Here is a 19,881-nt window from a genome sequence, read left to right on the forward strand (position 1 = left end):
TTGGATGCATTTGCCTCCCTTTACATTGCAGAATATAACGTATGTGAATAGACTTCACAGAACAGCCTTGAGCCTTCACGAGCAGCAGTGATACTTGCCCACTACGGAGCAGAAGCCAAAGTTATTTTAATGACTGATGGCTAATCAATGATGACTCAATTTCTATGGCCATTTTTAATACCTGGGCACCGTGACGAAAATCAATCACAGGAAGAGCTCAGTTTTGTTTTTTATTAAATATTTATTTAAATATTTAATATTTAATATTTATTTAAATATATATGTTTTTATTAATATTCACTTTTTTGACATGAACTGATGATTTTGGGGAGCTCTGTTGCCCTTTTAATTTGTATCTTTGCAATGTGGAACAGATATCTTCTATTTTCCAATGAGTAAAACCTATATATTACTTATTTTTGTTGTGGATGTTTTTGTTGGTGGTTTTTTTTGTTTTGTTTTTTTTTTGGTCATTACCTGTGCAACTCAGTCTGAAAGACTTCCTAAGAATTTGGGGTAGCTTAATGCTATTTAAAAAAAGACAGTTAATGTTACAACTAGGTATCAATCATAGAGTATCATCACTAAGTCTGTAATTTCTAAAAATAACATACTAAAATTTATTTTTGATAGAAATTACTATTAGATCTCTACCTTACAACATTCCCTTGAGTTCCGGGCTGGAGCTCTGCGCCCCTTCACAACAAGAAGCTTTCTGCAGAGTCTAGCTAAGGTTTCTTTCTGTAGCTTTATATTAAGATACGTGGGTTGTTGGAGAGATTAATACAATGCCCCCAGAATTCAACTTTCCCTCCTATTCAGAGTAATCTTCAGGTCTTAGGGAAGAGACTCTAATTTTCAGCTGAATACAATGCATTTTATAATTATTTGCTTCCTTCTCTTAAGCCTCATTTTATATTTTTAACACATCCAACTGCTAGCTGGCTTGGCTCATAAGTGAGCTGACCCTACTACAGTGACAGAAATAAGTGCTCTAGTTCACTGAGTGAGTGATAACTTTATGGCCCTCACTACTTTCATACTACTATTAACACAGTCACACTAGGAGCAGTTTCCAAAAACATTATATTTCTACCCAGTGGAAGACATGATAGATGACAAATACCTTGTTATATTTTGAATCATATCATATATTTTGCTGGATTTCTTTTATATGACCATACTTAATCTAAGAAAGGCTGGTGTTCATCAGGCATATGCAGAACATTTGATAGGTCTTTTTGCAACTAAAAGACAAGGTTTTTGCATATTTCTATTCATTAAAATGTGTTTTAAAACTGCCGATTTTTATAGTTGATTCCAAATGAAAGGCTTTCCTTAACTGTGTCTGTTTACTTCTTGAATTCATCAGCAAATTGTTAGGTTTCCCACACCCACCTGAAAGCTAAGTGAAAATACATTAGAAAGCCCCTTGGACCCCTTGTCAGTTCTTCAGGGCTACCAGCCGCAGACAGTACATTTCCCGCTCCCAAATAAGTTTCAACTATCCCCTCCTTTCAGGTTATGACTGGGGCCCATTCAGTCTTTCCATAGATTCCTAGACTTTAACACTGAAATGAAACGATTATGCCTTTGATGTCTAACATAACCCCTGGTGCCATGCTGAAATAATTTAGATCAGAGCCCAGGAATGGTGAAAGACCTATTTTCATTGTCTGTCTGTAAAGATTAGGGAACAGTTTTGGAGTCCACATCCTTCAGAATGAAGATAACAGTTGCATAACAAAACACCTGGAACTATTTCCAACTCTCTTATATCACACCTTGGCATCTCCTCCAGCACCTCACTTGCATTCCAGCCAGGTTGACCTGCAGTTACATTTGAGGCCATGGTTTCAATGAATGACAGACAGCTGGGCTGCCCATCTGATTCAATGTGCTAATTTATTTTAAGATTAAAAGGTAAGAGACAGAAGCACAAAATTAATCCATAGCATAGTAAAATGCAATCTGATAGTAAGAATGACAAAGTGATGTATAGGATTGCTATCCTCAACGCAAACATGGATGTGAACATGCTGGTTATCAGAGTGGGCAACACTGAACATGAAGATTATTGCCTAAATTACTGCTACAGAAAAGATGTTACAGATATTTGCAAATTGCACTACTCAGAGTCACCTGCCTTTTCAGAAGATGAAAGGCAGAAAATGATGAGTAGATAACCACCCTGGAGGTGCAGCTGAGATGTTGCTGCTGGAGAGGAGGAATCTCCCCTTACAAGCTTTTCGGCTCAGCTCTGAACAGCAGTACTTATGATTCAGCTCGTATTCACTCTATCCTCATTTATAAGATAAATAATTTTGAGATGTATCTAAAATTACTTTACAACCTTTTAATCACTGAAAATTGTGTATAATTATTATACCTGCACTCGGGTGCCAAGATCTGCTCTGAAATACTTGGCTGCTCAAAGTGTGTGGAGGAAATGCTTCAATTCCACATTAATTAATGAATTTTTATCCCCACTCCTGTCCATTAACAGGCACCATGCTTTTGCTATGAATGGTCATTATTACAGACTGAAATAGGAACATAAATTTACTGATAATGAAAGTGTCATTTTGGAGGGACAGTCTATCATACTGTGTGCTGATATGGCCAGACCTTTTTTTTGCTGTCTTGCATCTTTGCCTTGTTTCTGAAAGGCTGGCACATAAGGAAGGAATCCTTTATTTATAGATACCCATGAAACATCTCTTTAAATAAATCAGGAATGATTTTCAGTATTCCAGTAAATATTTCATTGATTTTAAAATTGCTCTCTCTTCTTATCAGACATTGCGGGTCTTCACCAAGAGAACATACCTGGCCTCCTTGCTCTTGAGATTTCTGGCCAGGTCGGCTTTGTGTGTTTTGTGTGTGTGTGTGTTTGCTTGCTTATTTTTTGATGAGTAGTGTTGTTGACTCTTGGAGCAAATTACCTGGTTGACTTAATCCTTGCCGTACACCACTAAAGAGAGATTTCAGTTGATGTTCTGCATCTTTGGACCATATGGAACAGAGATCAAGTTGTCATATTTTCTACCTTTTAACTATTCAACTTCTTACTGAATTCAGTAAATAGGATTTGATGGCATTTCATCTGCAGATTACTTTATTAGATACAGCATATGATATAATACACATAGCATGAAACATCACAATAACAAGCCTTAGTGTAACTGCCCTACTATAGTCAGGGAGCACACATCATTAAGATTAAGGCATTTCATATTAAAATATATAGAATGTGATATGGATATAAATAATTTTGAAGAGAATATTTTATACTGTGGCTCATGTACTGTTATTTCTTATATATTGTATATTTATTATATTCCTTTTATGTTATACATAATATAAAAATGCCTTACAGTAGTCAAGAAACACATACACTTAATATTAAAGCATCTCAATAAAATATGGAGCATGAAATGTGGATATAAATAAACTTGAGAATCTTCATTTTATACTGTGACATGTACTGCTATTTCTTATATATAGTATCTATATGATATGTATATATTTATAACCTAAAATATCAAATGCTTGAGGAGGTCCTTTTTCAAGATGAAGCATGCCTTGGGTAGACCCACCTTTGTAAACCAAAGCCAGGAAAACTTCTAGTGCTATGAGACCATAGCCAGAAGTGACAGATCTAGTTATTGCCAGTTTACTGAATGAGTGAAAGGTAAATTGAGCTTTTCTATTCTTCAAAGAATAAGGTGACTTTCCAAGCCTTGTTTAATTTGTGTGCAGCTCAACACTTGCCTATGTTAAAAAGGAATACCGATATGTGACTGCGTAGAAACATTTCTCTTCTTAATCAAGCACATAATACACTAATTATGTTAAAATAACAGCAGCAAAATCATACTGCTTGAGTACACATCTGTTTTGCCTAAATAAACCTGAACTTTCATTCCTTTTATCCAGTATCCCTTGCCCAAAACATTGTTAGAGTTGAAGACATTCTTTTCAAAGTCAGAGTATTCAGTACGTCATGGCATTCTTGCATGGAAGCCATCATCCAGCAGCAAGATGCACAAAATCAGCCGAACTTGAGCCTAAATTGTGCTCTATGACAGTTGCTTACTTCTCAAGGAAATAGTTGTTACTGTCATTATTTATTGATATTTGAAAAGACAAAATAATTAGATGAATGAGCTGTGGGAGAATGGAAGTTAGTTACAGGTTTCCTTCTTTGGGCTTTCTCAGGTTGTTTCTAAATAGTTGAATAACCCAGTATCACAGCATATTTGAGCAGCTCATTTCAGCACATTGCTGTTTCCTTTCAGCCAGATGCAGTCACACTAGTAATGTTTTTTTTCCAAAAGACAGTAATAAACAGATAAGAGAGATCAATGACAGACATCCAGTAGTCTGTTATCCATGGCACATCTTGCTGCCAAGATCATCACTCAAGATCATTTTTTTGCAGCCATAGTGAGTGCATATGTGGAGTACAGAGAGCCATTTTTGGAAGAGTTATCTAGTTTTCCCAAAGTTTTCAGGGGGTTTAATAGATTTGATGCAAGAGTTGGTGTTAATTTAGGAAGTTAACCCACACTTCCTCATTTAATGTTTTTCATTTATTCTTGATGCTGAGGAAAATATCAATTTGACTTGGAATTAGATAACCCAGAAGAGAGAGGATGCCCAAACTGTGCCTTTTCTTCCTACTAAGTAATCATAGTGACAACAAAACAGGGGCTGACAGATAGAAGAGAGTATACACAGAGCATCTGACCAAAGTTCTGTGTTATTTCAGTGTGAAGACTAGCAGATTTTGATGCATACAATTGGTTTCTCAACCTTGGGCTGGCTTCATTCAGAAAAATTTACAGATGCAGCATTGACATGGTCAGCATTTCATTCTCTTAAAAATGGTCAGAACTCCAGAGACAGACACAAGGCGCTTCCCTCACCACCTCTCTTTATAGATCAGTGTACTTCAGAGTAATGCATTTGGTAAAGACACAGGAACTCTGATCCCTTTTAAAAATACCCATTTGGCAGTGGACACCTATGTTCCAAGCTTACTGAAAAACACCATCCTCAAATCTGAAAACGCTACTAGTTAGTTGAGATTTGTATGTCCAGGTGTAACAGAACAAGAATAGCACAGGCTTCGAGTCAAGCACTGGAATGTGCATGAACAGTTCAAAGTAGATCTTAGAACCATGAGAAATTTTATATAAAGCTATGGTGAACTAAAGTATATCTGTGGCAGTTCAGTAAGCCACACGCTGCTAATGTAGCCTATCTTATCATAGTAGAAGTACAACATTCATACAGGTTTTAGCTGAAATTCTACTGCAAAGGTGAATATGCAGGGAGCTGCAGCCTGGGCATGGCCGTGCTTGGTGTCCCACACCAGGTGCCAGCAGATACTTGAGAAACTCAAGTCTGGGCTCACTGGCTGCCTGGTCTCCAGCAACAAAACCTGCTTATGATTACTGCTGCTCCCTCCACGGGACTAGGTAAATAAAGTCAGCATTTGTGGAGCTGCTGGATAGTATGACAATAGAGCAGAAAAGGCTCCCAGAACGGACTCTGCATTTGGTACAACAAGTGTGCTTTACCATAGACTGAGGCTACATGTTAAAGCTGGAAGATAAAAATTATTATCTGAATGAAGGATGGCTCCTGGGAAAATCATAATTGAGATTCTGTATCTGAAAGCAGATGTAGGAACTTCCCCACAAAGTTCATCCTCACAGCTCTGTTGTCTTTCAGAGTACAGTAAAGTCCACAGCTCATTGACAGCTATGAACACTTCTATGGTAATTTCAATATATCCAGGATTTAAAGAGACTCAGATGTGGCTGAACTCTGCACCGGGTAGGAAACCCCAGCAGAGGAAGAATGACAAAGCAAACTGTTGTGCAGACACTTTGATTGAAGCTGAGTGGGGCACATCAAACTAGCCTCATAGAGACAAAGGACAGAGAAGAAAGGAAGTGTTGAAGAGCAGGAGTTGCCCATTCACGCAGTGTGCATTTGGGGGCAAAAGGAGGAGGCAGGGCAGGACCAGCCCTCCTGCATTTGGCATATTGAATAATCCCAGAGAAAAAATCCTTAGCAAGCCACTCTCACCATCTGCCTTTTGGTGCTGGGGCAAGACTGCAGTAGTCAGAGGGGGCCAGCAAACAGTCTAAAACATTTCAGATATCTGCACAATTTTCCTCTAGCATAACTGAATAAATATCATTTAATTACACATTTTTTACAGTCCTTTTCAATAAAAGGATAGCATGTGGTTAAGACAGTACTGTATGAGTAAGATCTTTTTCCTTGTCAATTTACATTACAAAAACATCTCATGCATATAAGAAGTGGGGGTCTGTACTAGTGGAATTATATACAGTAGTGTTTCTATATACTCAAGTTAGTGCATATTTACACGTACAATGCACACAGGATTATGCTGGGACCAAATACTAAAAGAAAACATGCGGTAAATGGTTGCTTTAATAAGTCCTGTTCCATTGAAAGGAAATAAAACCTGAGTATTAATGGGATATAATTATATATTTAAAATCTTTTCCCTTGTGCAGTATACAGAATTAATGCCAGTAAACTCACAAACTGCAACATTCTACTCCATTACATCTGCAATGATTAGAGATAGTTTGAACATCTGGCATATAATCTGTGATAGAAAACAGCATTCTGCACTTTAATGGACGTCTGGAGGCTACACATATCTGATTTTATTTCTTTGTGTTAACTCTTTCCTGGGAGGAAGAGGAGATCCAGTGCTTGAGCACCTTCTTTCTGTCTTTTGATGAAGTTGCATGTAGCACTGGTATTTCACTTCTCCCAGGCTACTTTTGTTTTTAATATCCAAGCTAAAAAGGGACCCACACAGATCTCTGAGAGGCTATTTATAACATAGACAATTGAGCAGCATCAATATTAATGTGTCAAAACCTAAGAAACCCATCCAATGAAAACGACAATAATTTCCTCATTTTCAGTGACTCAAGAACATTAAAACGAAGCAGCATTCACAGTTCCTTTATTATTTCAAAGACTTTCTCAATATCCTCCCTTAATTTGGTTTTCTTTTATAATCTTGTACATGATAAACTAGGGTTACCAATGTCTGTACATTTTTGATGTATCCTAAGTTTAAGTATGTAAGAGCTTCTTTGACTGGCACTGACTTTCATTGAAAAAATTAGATTATTTCTCAGCTTTTGCAGGGTGTGTTTTGCCCCAAGCTAAACAAGAAGATTTTTAGCCCTTCTGCATTCTGCAGGGAAAAGAGAGGTACTGACTTGAAAGGCAAATGAGACTGACGGTGTTATCTTTTGCCTTACTTACTGAAATATTAGCTAATACCAACAGCTAAGAAGACCTTGAAATTGGACTCTGAGTAGTAATTAAGACTGATTGAAGAGTAGTATCAGAAGAGATCTGTGTCACTGCTGAAATGATTCAGTATTTAGAGCAACCTGACAAGTGCTTTGTATGAGCATATTTAGGTATGGGAAAGAATATCTACTGTAGGAGAAATGCTAGCGTTAAGTAGATTTTTGTAATCTAATAATGTACATGTCATGGGCTTACTCAGCTGCTAGGGTGTAATGAAAGCCATAGTTACTGAGTAGCTTCTATTGAGCACTAAAAATTAGCTTAAACATGGGTGCATTAAGCAGTCCTCAGGACCTTACTGCAGAGGTTTGCAAGGGCATCAGAAAGTTCTAATGTCTGCATTGCCACACAAACACCACACATGCTACATACAGGGAAGAACAGAAAGCCTGGAGATGATCATTTAAAGCCAAAACTAACTAAACATGAAGCATGTGCAACACATTAATGTACTATTGAATTGATTCACGTATTGCTGGACAGTGGAAAACTTGCAGCCTATGGAAAAAAGAACACTTCTCATTTGTAAACCAGATTGAACCCATTTCAACATAGATTAGGAAAAAATGGCCTAATTATAGATGATGATCTAATACAATTTGGCCATGTTTAATGGAAGTCAGAAGCAGAAAGTTGCATGTTACTTCCAGTTCCAATATCTGAATTAACGGGTGAGTGATTTTTCATGTAGGAGATCCAGCCCTTACATATTTGTCACTTAAAAAAGAAAAAAAAAAAGTCATTAGATTTAACAGCTAAAGAACATTAAAGAATAACTTGAAATCACTATTTCTTAAGCAGTCACCTGCTCATGTCTAATAAAACCCACAAAAGTGTCTGGAAATAGGCCACCCATGTTTTTACCAGAGTACCTACATTGTCTTTGATTTATTCAAAATTTCTGTCAATATCATCAGATGCAAAGATCAGCTCCACAGCCGCAGGGCTCAGTCCCGCTCCAGCTTCGATCAATACAACTCACTGGAAAAACATACCCCTCTGGGGTCCAAACCAGCATGTTTCCCTTTGATGGTAGTTTAGTGAAGGTCCAGAAAGGCGTTCTAAGAACAAGGAGCATATTTAACCTGGATTTGCTTGATCTTTCCTCCCTAGAATTATAAGCAGAGATCTTAGCAGACATTATTCACTGTGTTTAACAATGAATTGAGTTATTTCTCAATGTTAAATTCCAGAAAGTGATGGGCTTGGGAGATCCACACAATTCCACTCTTACAAGCAAATTATCCAAAGACCATAGCTGCTAAGTCATTTAGCACAAAAACCTGGAAAAATGAACTGGTGTCACAGATCAGATAAAGCCATCCAGTAAAATTCATGTTGGTGAGAAGGGAAACATAAAAAGGACTGAAGCAGTTGGCAAAACACTTAGACAAGGGGAGTGATATTTCAGAACTGTAAGGAATGTCTAAAGTAGATTTTAGCTTTCCCCTGCTCCAGTTGAGCAGCAGGTTTTACAAGCATTTGGTGGTCCAGCTATCCTCCACTCCACACCCAGATGGTGCTCACGGACAATGAAGGACTCGACTCAGGCACCCGAGTATTTCAGCACTCCTCCTGCCAAACGAGGGAGGCAAAGGATGCCCATTAAGAGCTGCATACAGAATAAATCAGGTGCTTCTGATTCATTTAAGACAATGGAAGAGGTCAGAGTTTATCTGACTCCATGAGAGGCTAGAGCTAATCAAACCACAAACATTAAGGCTTCTGGTTTCAGCATCATACCTCAAGGCCTCATCCTGGAGTGATGAAACTCTAGGAAGAAGGACAACACACTACACCCCATTTACCTATTATTATGCATTTTATTGCCCTAAAAATTTGCCTCCCAGAAGCCCTCTGCAATGACTCATCAGAAAAGCCACACTGCAGTGCTGCTCAGCCCATCTGTCCTGCCACCACAGAGCAGCTGCTTTGCTCGGTGAATGAGCCAGAAGACTTTGCAAGATGGCAGCATTTGATTATGGCACACAGCTCACATAAAACCATCAGGAGGAAATCCTTGTTCTTTACCAAGGCCACAGGCTTTCATCTACTGAAAAACCACATTTGACCTTAGAGGTCTTTCTTCATGGTCAGTGCCAAGAGCATAAGACAGTTATGATGGCGTTACGACAGGTTATCCCTCATGAGGGAAATCTGCCAAATGCAGGAAAAAAACAGCAACTAGAAGAACAGACGTGAACAGGAATGGACAGCAGCAGTGGAATGAAGCTGGGGGCTGAGAGGTGACGAACCTAGCACATGCTCATTAGAGAGAGAAAGAATATCAAAGAATTTAAAGTATACCAAGTATGTCTCAGTGGCTCCCAAATCTAAGGTTAAAGAACCTGTAAGGTTTGCGGCATGAAACAGAAAACACTTTAGTTTAATAAACAAGGAAACACAAAGTCAGAACAAACAAGAAAGATATGATTTGGAATTTGGTTCCTTTTGTTCTTGGAAAGCACTATGCATAGTTAACACAGTACTAATTAGCATTTACATTAACATAAAACTGCAATTCAACAACTTACTAGTAAAGATGAGCAAACAGACTTGCCATGTACTTTATAACAGCCCTTCCGCAGACAGAAGCCTCGGACCCAGCAAGAGTCTAATGGCTATCCCAACTAGATGTGCTGCAGTAACACTCATTTGCACACACTTGAGGAGCTTGTAGGTTTATGGTATAGGCTGAATTCATGCCAACAGCTCCAAATATAGATAGAAAATTAAGTTGAATAGCTTTTCCTCTCTCACATAATTCCACCAAGAGGTTTGGAGCAACAAACCAATTACTTTTCCTCAAACTCTGCAGGCCTTTAAAGATGTAATAACTCTCAGTACTTGGACTCCAAAGGGAATAGCTCACAACACAAAGCAGAACGCTACAGGGCAATGCCAACACCAAAGAACATTTGCGGGTATTTCTGCTGGAGTGTGCCCCAGGTCAGAAGACTCCCTGGAATTGAGGTGGTCTTTAAGGGAATGGCAGCCTTTCAGAGAAAGGTGGGTCAGGAAACTCTTCAGGCTAGGAAAACATCCAGAAAGATGCTACAGACACTCTAATTTTCCTGTTGTAACATACTTTGCATGCTTTCTCCAGAATAAGTGGCTACCAGAATACACCCTGTACTTGTAAGCTACAGATGTCCTTTTGCTCTCTCTTCAAATAAATGCCACCAGATCTTAGGGTTCAGGATTCCCTACAGCTTTGATCTACTTAAAGCCCAAGTCTGAGACCTGCTCTCGTTCAGAAGAGGTAGCTGTCCAGCTGACTGTTGTAAGGAACCTTTAGCTTGCTGCCAATATACCCTAAAGGATCAAAAAGCTGGAAGAAAGTTGCTTTATATCTTTTCAGTTAATCTCACGCTTCCTAGAGAAGTTTTACATATGTTTCATATTTGGAATCGGAAGGAGTCATGCCAGAAGCACAGATGGGAGAACCAGCTTCCCAGGTTCAGAAGCATGAAGCCCTCCTCTGCACAGCTGCAGAAGGGACCAGGTAGAACCGGCAAGTCCCCTCCTAGTCATAGGGTCAATGCCCCAACACACTCACACTGAGTAGCACCTCACTTTGCCTTCCACTGCCCATCCTCAGCTCCCTTCTCCCACCTACACCTCCATCCAACCCAGTAAGGGAAAGCTGTATCGTCTCTGCAGAGGAACACTGTCTTACCCACACCTTGGGCACTGCCACAGCAAGCACACAGCAGGAGGGCATCACTGCAGGGTCAGGAGGGAGCTGGGTGGCACGGCGCTCTGCCCTGGGCTGTGCCCACCCCAACTTTGATGGGCTGCCCCTCCGGTCCGTCAGGGCATACAGCAGCACTCCGCTAGCCAGGCAGGTGGGCATAGTGTGCCCTGTGCACATTAAGGTATGTTAAGGAGCAACAGTGAAGAAAATTCCCCAGACTAGATAGGAATTATAGCTAGATTCTCTCTCAGAAAGGAATCTTGGTTTTCATTAATTAATATATCAAAAGGACCCAGTGGAGAAACATCTTGTTATCTGGCTTCTTAGATGGCAGACATTGGTTCATTAGCCTTAAAGCATACCAGCTGGACAACACTATTTATTCCATATAGAATAATGATCTACTTTAGAGGAATACAGCATTGCACACACAGGAATGAATTCAACCATTATTCACAGCTTAAACACATACTAACCCATATAAGTGAGAGATGCAGATATAAAAGGATTCAAAGAAGGTAGGTCCTATGAAGAGCAGCAAAATCAAGGTACCCATACCCCGGAGCCACTGCAGATCTGGCTGCACATTAATTACCCATTAGTTTCAAGTTACTCTATGTGGATTCAAAGTCTTTAAGTATGGCTAAAGAGCAAAGGCAGTAAAATGAAAGCTAAGCATGCTCAGCTTCTCTTTTGAGGTCTGTAAGAATGCTAACATTAGATTTGGAGATTTCTGTCTAGCTGGAAAACAAGCTGTTGTACTGATATTTAAATATATATGCATTGAATTAGTTCAGAGCTACGCAGTAACAGATAGCTCCACCGACACTTTAACAGCCCCTTCAGAAATATCACGATTTTAATCTTACAAGCCTGCAAAAGCAATATCTCTACAGTGTACAACCTATATTGTTCATAATAAAATTATAAAAAAAAAGATGCTTTAAACATGCAGTAGCTGTGTCTGAAAATTAAATATATCAGCCATTAATTTTTTCTCCAAAATTACTAAAAGGCAACAGTCCACATTAAAGACTAACAGTTTGTAAAATTGGATTTTTAAAGATGAAGTCTTTTTTAAGCCCAGGCAGGGCAAAAGAAGCACTAGAACAATTCTGCAACTGGAAGAAAAAATCCGCTTAGTTAATTCACTTCATGAAAAAGTGGATTTATGTTCCTCATATCAGTATCTCAGATACTGAAATATAAAGGAGTGGGGACATTACATTAAGCCCCACAAAATGGGAGGCACTGGTGAAGCCAGGCCATAGGCATTGACCTCCCTGCAGCCAGCACGGGGTACAGCCCAAGCCCTGTCCCCAAACTGGGCACCCCAGAGCTGCAAGGCAGAGATCTCCCTGCCACCCATCACAGGTGGCACAGGGGCACAGGGGACAGCCTTGTCCCACAGCAGCTCAGCCCCACCACACTGCAGGCAGGGAGAGCTCCGTACTCCCACCTGCTGGGACAACACCCCTGTAGCCTGGTGCAAGAACGTACACAGCCACCACTCTCACAGCTTTGTTTGTTTGTTTTGAAAAAATAAAATGTTTAAGCTTGTAATGCCAGTTTAAAGCTTCTGTAGCTGAGCACAGTGGTGCCCCCATCCCACTGGCAGCCTGGCTTCTGAGAGGCTTCCCCAGGGCCATGCTCCTCCCGCCACTGTGCTGGTGAGAGGCTGCATCAGCTGCTAAATGGCCTAATGCAAACTGATGTGGCAGTTTCAATCCAATTGCCACTGCACAAGTAACACTACAGCGAAAGTCACCACCATGATTGGCACTAGCACGAACTGTTATTGTCATAACTCACACAGGGACATCGAGGTGCATGCTCCCCGCTGCCGTCGCAGCCTAGCGACAACAGAGCTGAGGCGCGCAGCTCCACCGCGATCTGTCACAACCACACACTTCAGGTCGGCACATACCGTCCCTGCTGTGAGGTGTGGGAGACCACTTCAGGACAGTGGGTCTGCTCCCTTTCACTGCTGCTAAAACTTCCAGCAGCATCCACGCACCACAACTTAAAGTAGGAAGGCTGGGGTATGAACATCTCCAGGAGCGCTCCAGGGAAGGAGCTCTCCCAGGTTACTCCTGCTCCAGGGGAGGTTGCCTTGTCTTCTTTTTAAGCCATTACTGGGGTAAGCACAACACATAACACTGTGGTTCTTTGGTATATAAGCATCTGTTGTTGCTTCCTGCATTATAACTCATTAGGTAGCCTTTAACTAATTACAGGTTGTAACTTTTGTGAAATTAAGCAGCAGTAACCAGCAGCTGCAGTGCTCAAGCAGGGAAACCGTGCTTGCCACAACCCAAGCAGAAGGCAGGGGGGGAGTACCTGGCCCTGCAGCTCAATCCTGCACCAGGCAGCGTGGGGCTCAGACCCCGCTGGTGCCTGGGGGTTTCTGCCCCTCTGACGCCAGAGACACTCCCTATCGCATCCAGTCTAATTTTAAGTCACTGGAGTGACTATACGTCCATTGGTTCTCCTGGGAGCTTATTAAAGAGTTCAGAAGAAGTGCAACTAGGGAAATTTGCTTTCAGTCTGTATTATCTTATTGCTTCTGGACTTTTTCAGACCATCCTTCCTCTCTTCATTTTTGGTATTTAGGCACTTACCAGTGTTGCCAACAAATATTTGCTGCATCAATGCTCTCACCACAAAGAAACACACCTGGAAGCAGTCCTGGTGCTTGTCACCACAGAACACAGCCCTACAGCCTCTCCCACCCCTCACCCTTTTACAGCTGGGGCTGGGCATCGCAAACACACGGGCTGGGCTCATCCCAGCACCTGGATGCAGCAGGGCTGGGCACAGCTGCAGCACACCATGCCTGCATCCCCATGCACCACCCTGTTGCTCACATCTGAATTCCAGAATTCCAGGCATGGACCTCAGGTTTTGCCCTTCAAAAAAAAAAAAAAAAAAAAAAAAAGAAAAATGGCATTTCCTGTGCTCTCCCCCCAGGGGTGTCCACTAAGGCCCCAAAACACACCCACACCCCCTGGCCCGAGGGCTCCCTGCTGTGTCCTCACAACTGCCCTGGCTCCTTGCCTTCACCACTTCCACCTTTCTCTTTGCCTTTCCTTGTCTAAGCATGGAGTATTTCTTCCTGAATACACAGACCTGAATTTGTGTTTCTTCAGGTTATACCTTTTATTCTTATCAATTTTATTCCTCTGTTATTTCTGTCCTCAGTGATGTTTGCAATAGCTACTAATGTACTGTCATTTGCAAATGTAATTAGTGTGTTTACTTGTTTCTTTCTTTAGCTCATTAATAAAGATGTTAAATAAAAATATGCCTTCCTCTGCTAACAACATCCTTGAAATAGGAAGATGGGATCCTAAGGTAATAAAGAACTATATTATTGGACAAGACTTTTCCTTGCATCTTTCAGCATTTGCCATGCTCATTATGGGCAATTAAAGCATAAAACAACTTTCTAGCTTCACACCCAAAATAATCTTCCTCCCTGTTCTGCATTTGCATGTATAGGATACACATACATAGAGAGAAAGACTAGAAATCAGCTGGCAGCTTGTTCTAGCAGAAGTAGCAAAGGTTCCCTCTGCTCTGGATGTGGCGGATTCAAGTGTAACCACTCGTTAACCTTTTTATGTACATTATCCATATTTTCAACAAAGGACAGGAACATGACTGCTTTTAAAACTTTACTTACTGTGATTACTGTGGCTGTGTCCTAACACAACAGCTTGTGTGTTTATTATATGACCATAATTCAGCATATTGGCTGTATCTGCTAATGCATCCAGCATTTCCCATGACTCGCTAAGCATCCTTGTTCCTTTGATTTTGACAGGACTGGGAATGCTCAGCAGTTCGTGGCACTGGCTCGCTGTTGGGACAAAAGGATGTGCACTTCTTTTCACCTTCAAGAAAATGTGCTGAAATTAATTCATTGCTCTAGTGGATTGGTGTGAAGCGAAATAATACTGTTTTCACTTAATTTTCTGTCTGCTGTAGAGACCACAAAGAAAAATCACATGATTACTGAAACCAAAAATGAAGGAAAAGAAGAAAGACAGGTCCAAGGATGCACAGGGGCTAGTTTATCAAATTCATCTCATGTTTTCATCTCATGCATAGCTATTTAACTAGAATTTAAATAATACATTTATTTAAAGGAGTTCTTTTTCTCTGGGGGCCTTCTGCTATTGAGGGGTATGTGTGAAGAGAAGTTGTCTTTTTTCTTTGTAATGTATGAAGGAAGACTTAAGATCATTGGATGTACATTTGGATAATCATAAATTAATTGTAATATAAACTTTCACAACATGGTCAGAGCATGTTGAGATTTTGTTTGATTTTGAATTGCTCCAAAATGACATCTAATTATATAGGAGTGATTAACACGTTGGTTGCTACTAAGAAATAGCAACCAAGCAAACATTACAATTCAGTATTTGAATTTACTATGGGTCGGATTTGTTGGATTTTTTGCATTATTTTTAATGCACAGAGGAAACTTGGTGGTAAATTCAAATTCTTAGACAGGCACTGCGACTATTTTTCCTCATTTGAGAAAATTAGGGCTCACATCACCGCAGGAAGGAAGGGAAAGATGATTTTGATGGCTCCTTTTCTCTCTTCTCCCCCTTTCTCCTCTCACCTTTCTCTCCCCACCAGGACCCAACTCAATGGGGAACCTGCCCCATAAGTGTGAGTCCAGGATCCCTGCACAGGCTCAGGCAATCTCTGGGACAGGAGGGAGGTGGGGGCCGTGCCGTGCGTGGGTCATCATGCTGTGGTCCAGAAGCACTCCTGCTTGAGGTGGGGACCAGTGGGGACCACGAGCAGTGCCACAGCGACCAGCTTCAAACCGCACTTCGCCTGTGTAGGCCCCATCCTGAATCCCACCCACAGCCTGGAGGTTTGCCATCTGCTTAGGAAAACACACTTCTTCTTTGACCTAAAGCTCTGCCCGAAGGCGGCAGCCAGTCATTTGGTACTTGTGTGATACAGCGGTTCTTCTATTTCCACCTGTGTGGTCCAGAACAAATTCTTTAACCAAATAGGAAAATAAAAAACAGTAAATGGAACAATATGTGCTATATTCTGCATCATTTTTGTCTGATGAAATGAAACTGTGTCCTCCTTCAGCTGCAAACAAAAGCTGGCTGATGCCTCCCTGAGTGAGACAGTGCTGGGGGTGAGGAGATGATCAATGTATAGGGTTAAAGCTTATCTCTCTGCATAGCATTTATGCTGATATCCTTGGTTTAGTGCAGTTATTCTTTGAAATACAAATTTCTGAAGCATTGGAGAAAAGCACTATTTTCAGTGTGAGCTGAAAATGATGAATTTAAGAGGTCTAAATTTCATCTCAGAGTCAAATACTGCCCCATATTAGCTCACTTATCCATTCCCACTGGAGTCCTATTATTGCACCCCAGCCTCAGTGCTTTTGATGTTAGTTGGAGCTTAGCAGTGGTTTTAACCGAAAGAAATGAAGGCCTGCTTTCCTGTGGAGACACTGCTCTCCAGCCTTGGGTTAGCTGAACATCACATTTCCTTGCAGTGATGGTATTTTTGGCAATTGCTCTCACATCTTGAATCAAAGCTCTGTGTTACTGTGCTGGAGGTGGGACTGGCCAGCAAGGGACAGTAAATCAGCGTCTCCCAGCCCCTGACCAAGCCATGGGGGTTCTGGAGTTCCACCTAGGCAAGGCACACCTTCGTGTGCCATCACGTCCAGTGGGAGTCCACAGTACAGGGCAGCCTCTCCACAAGAGCTGGATTCCCCTCCCATGCTGTCACGCAAACATTGTCAGGATCAGGCATTTCCTTGCATTACTTTATGCATTGTGCTTTATGGCTTAATAGCAAATGCATGAGACTACTCAACTGACACTTGCTCACATGGAGATCAGTGAAATCCCTGCTGTGAACTGAAAATGAACACAGCCATGAGGTTGCAGGAAGGTGAGCAGCATTTCCACTACAGCAAATACCATGGAGCACTGATAGCATGCCCATATCATGACTCTGCTCCTGAATATCAGAAGTGTTTTGCCATTACCACCATCCATGGAAGGAGTAGACATTGAAGAGTCAACATTTATAGTACTAAAGACAAGGTGGTTCTCCCATAAAGCAGTAGTATTTGAAGGCTTTAGCTCAGTGGAAGCATGGGGTGGATCAATGGCTTTGGAAGAAATGAAAAAGCCTTCCAGTCTGTCAAAGCTAAATGAAAATGAAACTTTTCCTTACTGCATTTTGAGCTGGGTTCGGTTACGCCAATACCACCAGTTAGGTTTGAGAGAAGAAAAAAAAAGTGGCAATTGGTGCATGGATACGTAGTTCCAAAGGGGAAATATGGACTGCTCTGGAAAAAAGCAAATACAGGCTGCATTTTTTGCTGCAAACTTTTGCACAGAAAATGGTCAGTTGTCTTCATTGGGAGTAAGCAGTCCCTTACCCAATGCTGTTCCCATTTTGCTGAGGTGGTGGCTTCCACAGGCAATACACTAAGGACTAGCACAAATCAGGAGCAGTAATTATCTTGTGAAGACAGATGTCCCATAGTCAGAGATACTGTGTGAGAGATTTTTAACAAAAGAGATATTTTCTCTGTTGGGATTAATAGCTCCATTTTTCTTTATTACTGCTTGTGTTTCACTCATTCATGCATCAACTTCTTTCAAACATAAAACAATCCCCCAAGAATAAAATATAAAAAAATAAAAAGGAAGAGCAGTGGCACAACCTAAAGAGAAATCACATATTCTGTGTTGCAATATCTCACACATCACCAAGGATGTCGTCTCCACAACTTCCCTTTTCAAAGAGACATTTTCTTTTTCTCTGGCTTCATTAATATTAGTCCTGACTCACCATCATGTAATTTCAACTTTACATTGCTGGAATTTCAGGAGCCACAATGATTCATCACATACAGTGGCTCAGATATTCAACCCCTCCATCCAAATTTATGCTCCTCGGCAACTGGCTGGTCTTCAGAAATGCTGAATACCCATTATTGACTTCTTTACAGTGTTGCAAATCAGACACAGAAAAACTAAAATTGTTTGCAAAGTGTATATGGTTGTGTATATACATACACAAATATTATATATATAAACATATACATGAATTTCAGTCGAAAATTAAAGGTATTTTAGTTATCTCTAAGGATCTAGCTAACACTCGGCACCTTTTTTTTTTTTTTTTTTTTAAGATCAGATTTACCTTTGACCTCAGCTATGGAGATTTAACTTATGTCCTGCTACTGCCTGTGCATGAGACAAAGCTTGCAGTGGCTATGTCTACACAAATAACTGATGTGTAATAAAGAGAAGAAAGCCTTATTTCCAGCTTTTTCATGTTTTGAGGACCTGTATATCAAGTAAAAATTAATGACTGTGAGCATGGAGAATAATTTTCATTGATTTCTTTGCAATATCAGTAAGTGTATTTTCTCAGAAATGCCTGCTACACAACACACAGAAATCTGGTGTAAGTCATCAGAACGCATAGTCAGTCATCAGAAAAGCATAAATAAGTAACCCCCAAAAGAGATCTGTTTGCATTTCTGATAAAAATGAAAAGATTTCTCAGTCTCTCAAATCCTGGGGGCAGACACTCCCCTGGGTGGATGCAGTGCGAATCATTTGATTTATACCAGAGGTGGAGAGCCCCTCAGTTTGACTGTACTGTGAAGTTTGCTTTCTCTGCCTGTGCTCAGCATCCTTCCACATGGCTCTGCAGAGCAGTGATATAAATTCTGGTCATAAACAAAGAAAAAAAAATGGACTGACAGAGAATTTGATGAACAATTTGCGTCCGTACACATTTTTTTCCTCTGTTTGCACCTCTGAAGTTAGTGATTTTTTTATCTTTAGACCTCAGTTTGTATTTCCCCTCCTCTCGGTTGCTAGCAACACTGTAAAACCTTTAAAATATTAAGAAAATTGCATCTGCTACTTCTTGCTTTAAATATAGCGTTCAGTCTTCGTAAGTGTTACTTCGTACATTAAATGAATAGCTTGCCCACCAGGTAAACTACATTTTGTTGCTTACCATGTCTGTCTTTGCACAACATGTAGTACATGGGCATAAATAACAGTGTTATATAAATAATTACATGTATGAAAGGCTGTAAAATACTGAAGATATATTTGTACTTTTACTTATGAGAACATTTTAAAAATGATTGCTTTGTTTGGCATGCAGTTTTTATGTGTTGAACAGGGTACACATAGACAGCGTTTTCCAAAGTTTTTTTTTTTTTTTTTTTTCCCTCCAGGTCACACTAGCGTTATAGTTAGCAAATTGATAAGGTTCCACTGTTAAGCTTTATTACTTGTGACATGAGCCTATGACACTTTATAAAAAGAAGTAATCCAGAACAATCTCTAGGTAATTAACACCTAGATAAACAAACATAAATTTCTATATTGCATTTATTTGGACTACCACTCAAATATGCGTGAACCATGCTTTTTTAATTAAAAGATAAATCTATGTGACACTTAGCCTCAAACTTAATTATTCAGCATAGTATAATAAAAAATAGAGCCCATTAAATGTGTCTTGCTCTGTATTTCTGTATTAACAGCAAAACAGTTCACTCTGGGATCATTTAAATTTTCTTCTTCCTCTTTTCCTGCAATTTCCTTGTTCACTGAGACCTTTTGGCTAAAAAAAAACCAAAAAAACAAAAAACCCACACACACACTCAGCTATGCCAACAGGTGAGCAGCTGCTGAACTCTTCTCAATCCTATGCCACTCTGCTGGATTACATTTTCTGTATTACCGTACACCACAGTT

At 40.3% G+C, this 19,881-nt stretch overlaps 1 protein-coding gene across 24 annotated transcripts in view; it reads right to left on the reverse strand.

Annotated features, from left to right (window-relative positions):
• Positions 1-19,069: 19,069 nt before the first annotated feature.
• Positions 19,070-19,881, reverse strand: part of ZNF536 (zinc finger protein 536) — a 346,292-nt gene continuing 345,480 nt past the window's right edge. For 21 of the 24 annotated variants that reach the window (XM_083852147.1, XM_083852164.1, XM_083852167.1 and 18 more), the window contains one exon: positions 19,070-19,881. This exon is cut by the window's right edge and continues 4,970 nt beyond it. The gene's annotated coding sequence lies outside the window, so the exon portion shown is untranslated. The other 3 variants (XM_083852157.1, XM_083852155.1, XM_083852160.1) reach the window with 1 other exon arrangement.

Source organism: Anser anser, assembly GCF_964211835.1.
Source record: "Anser anser genome assembly, chromosome: 11".
Lineage (NCBI taxonomy): Eukaryota > Metazoa > Chordata > Aves > Anseriformes > Anatidae > Anser > Anser anser.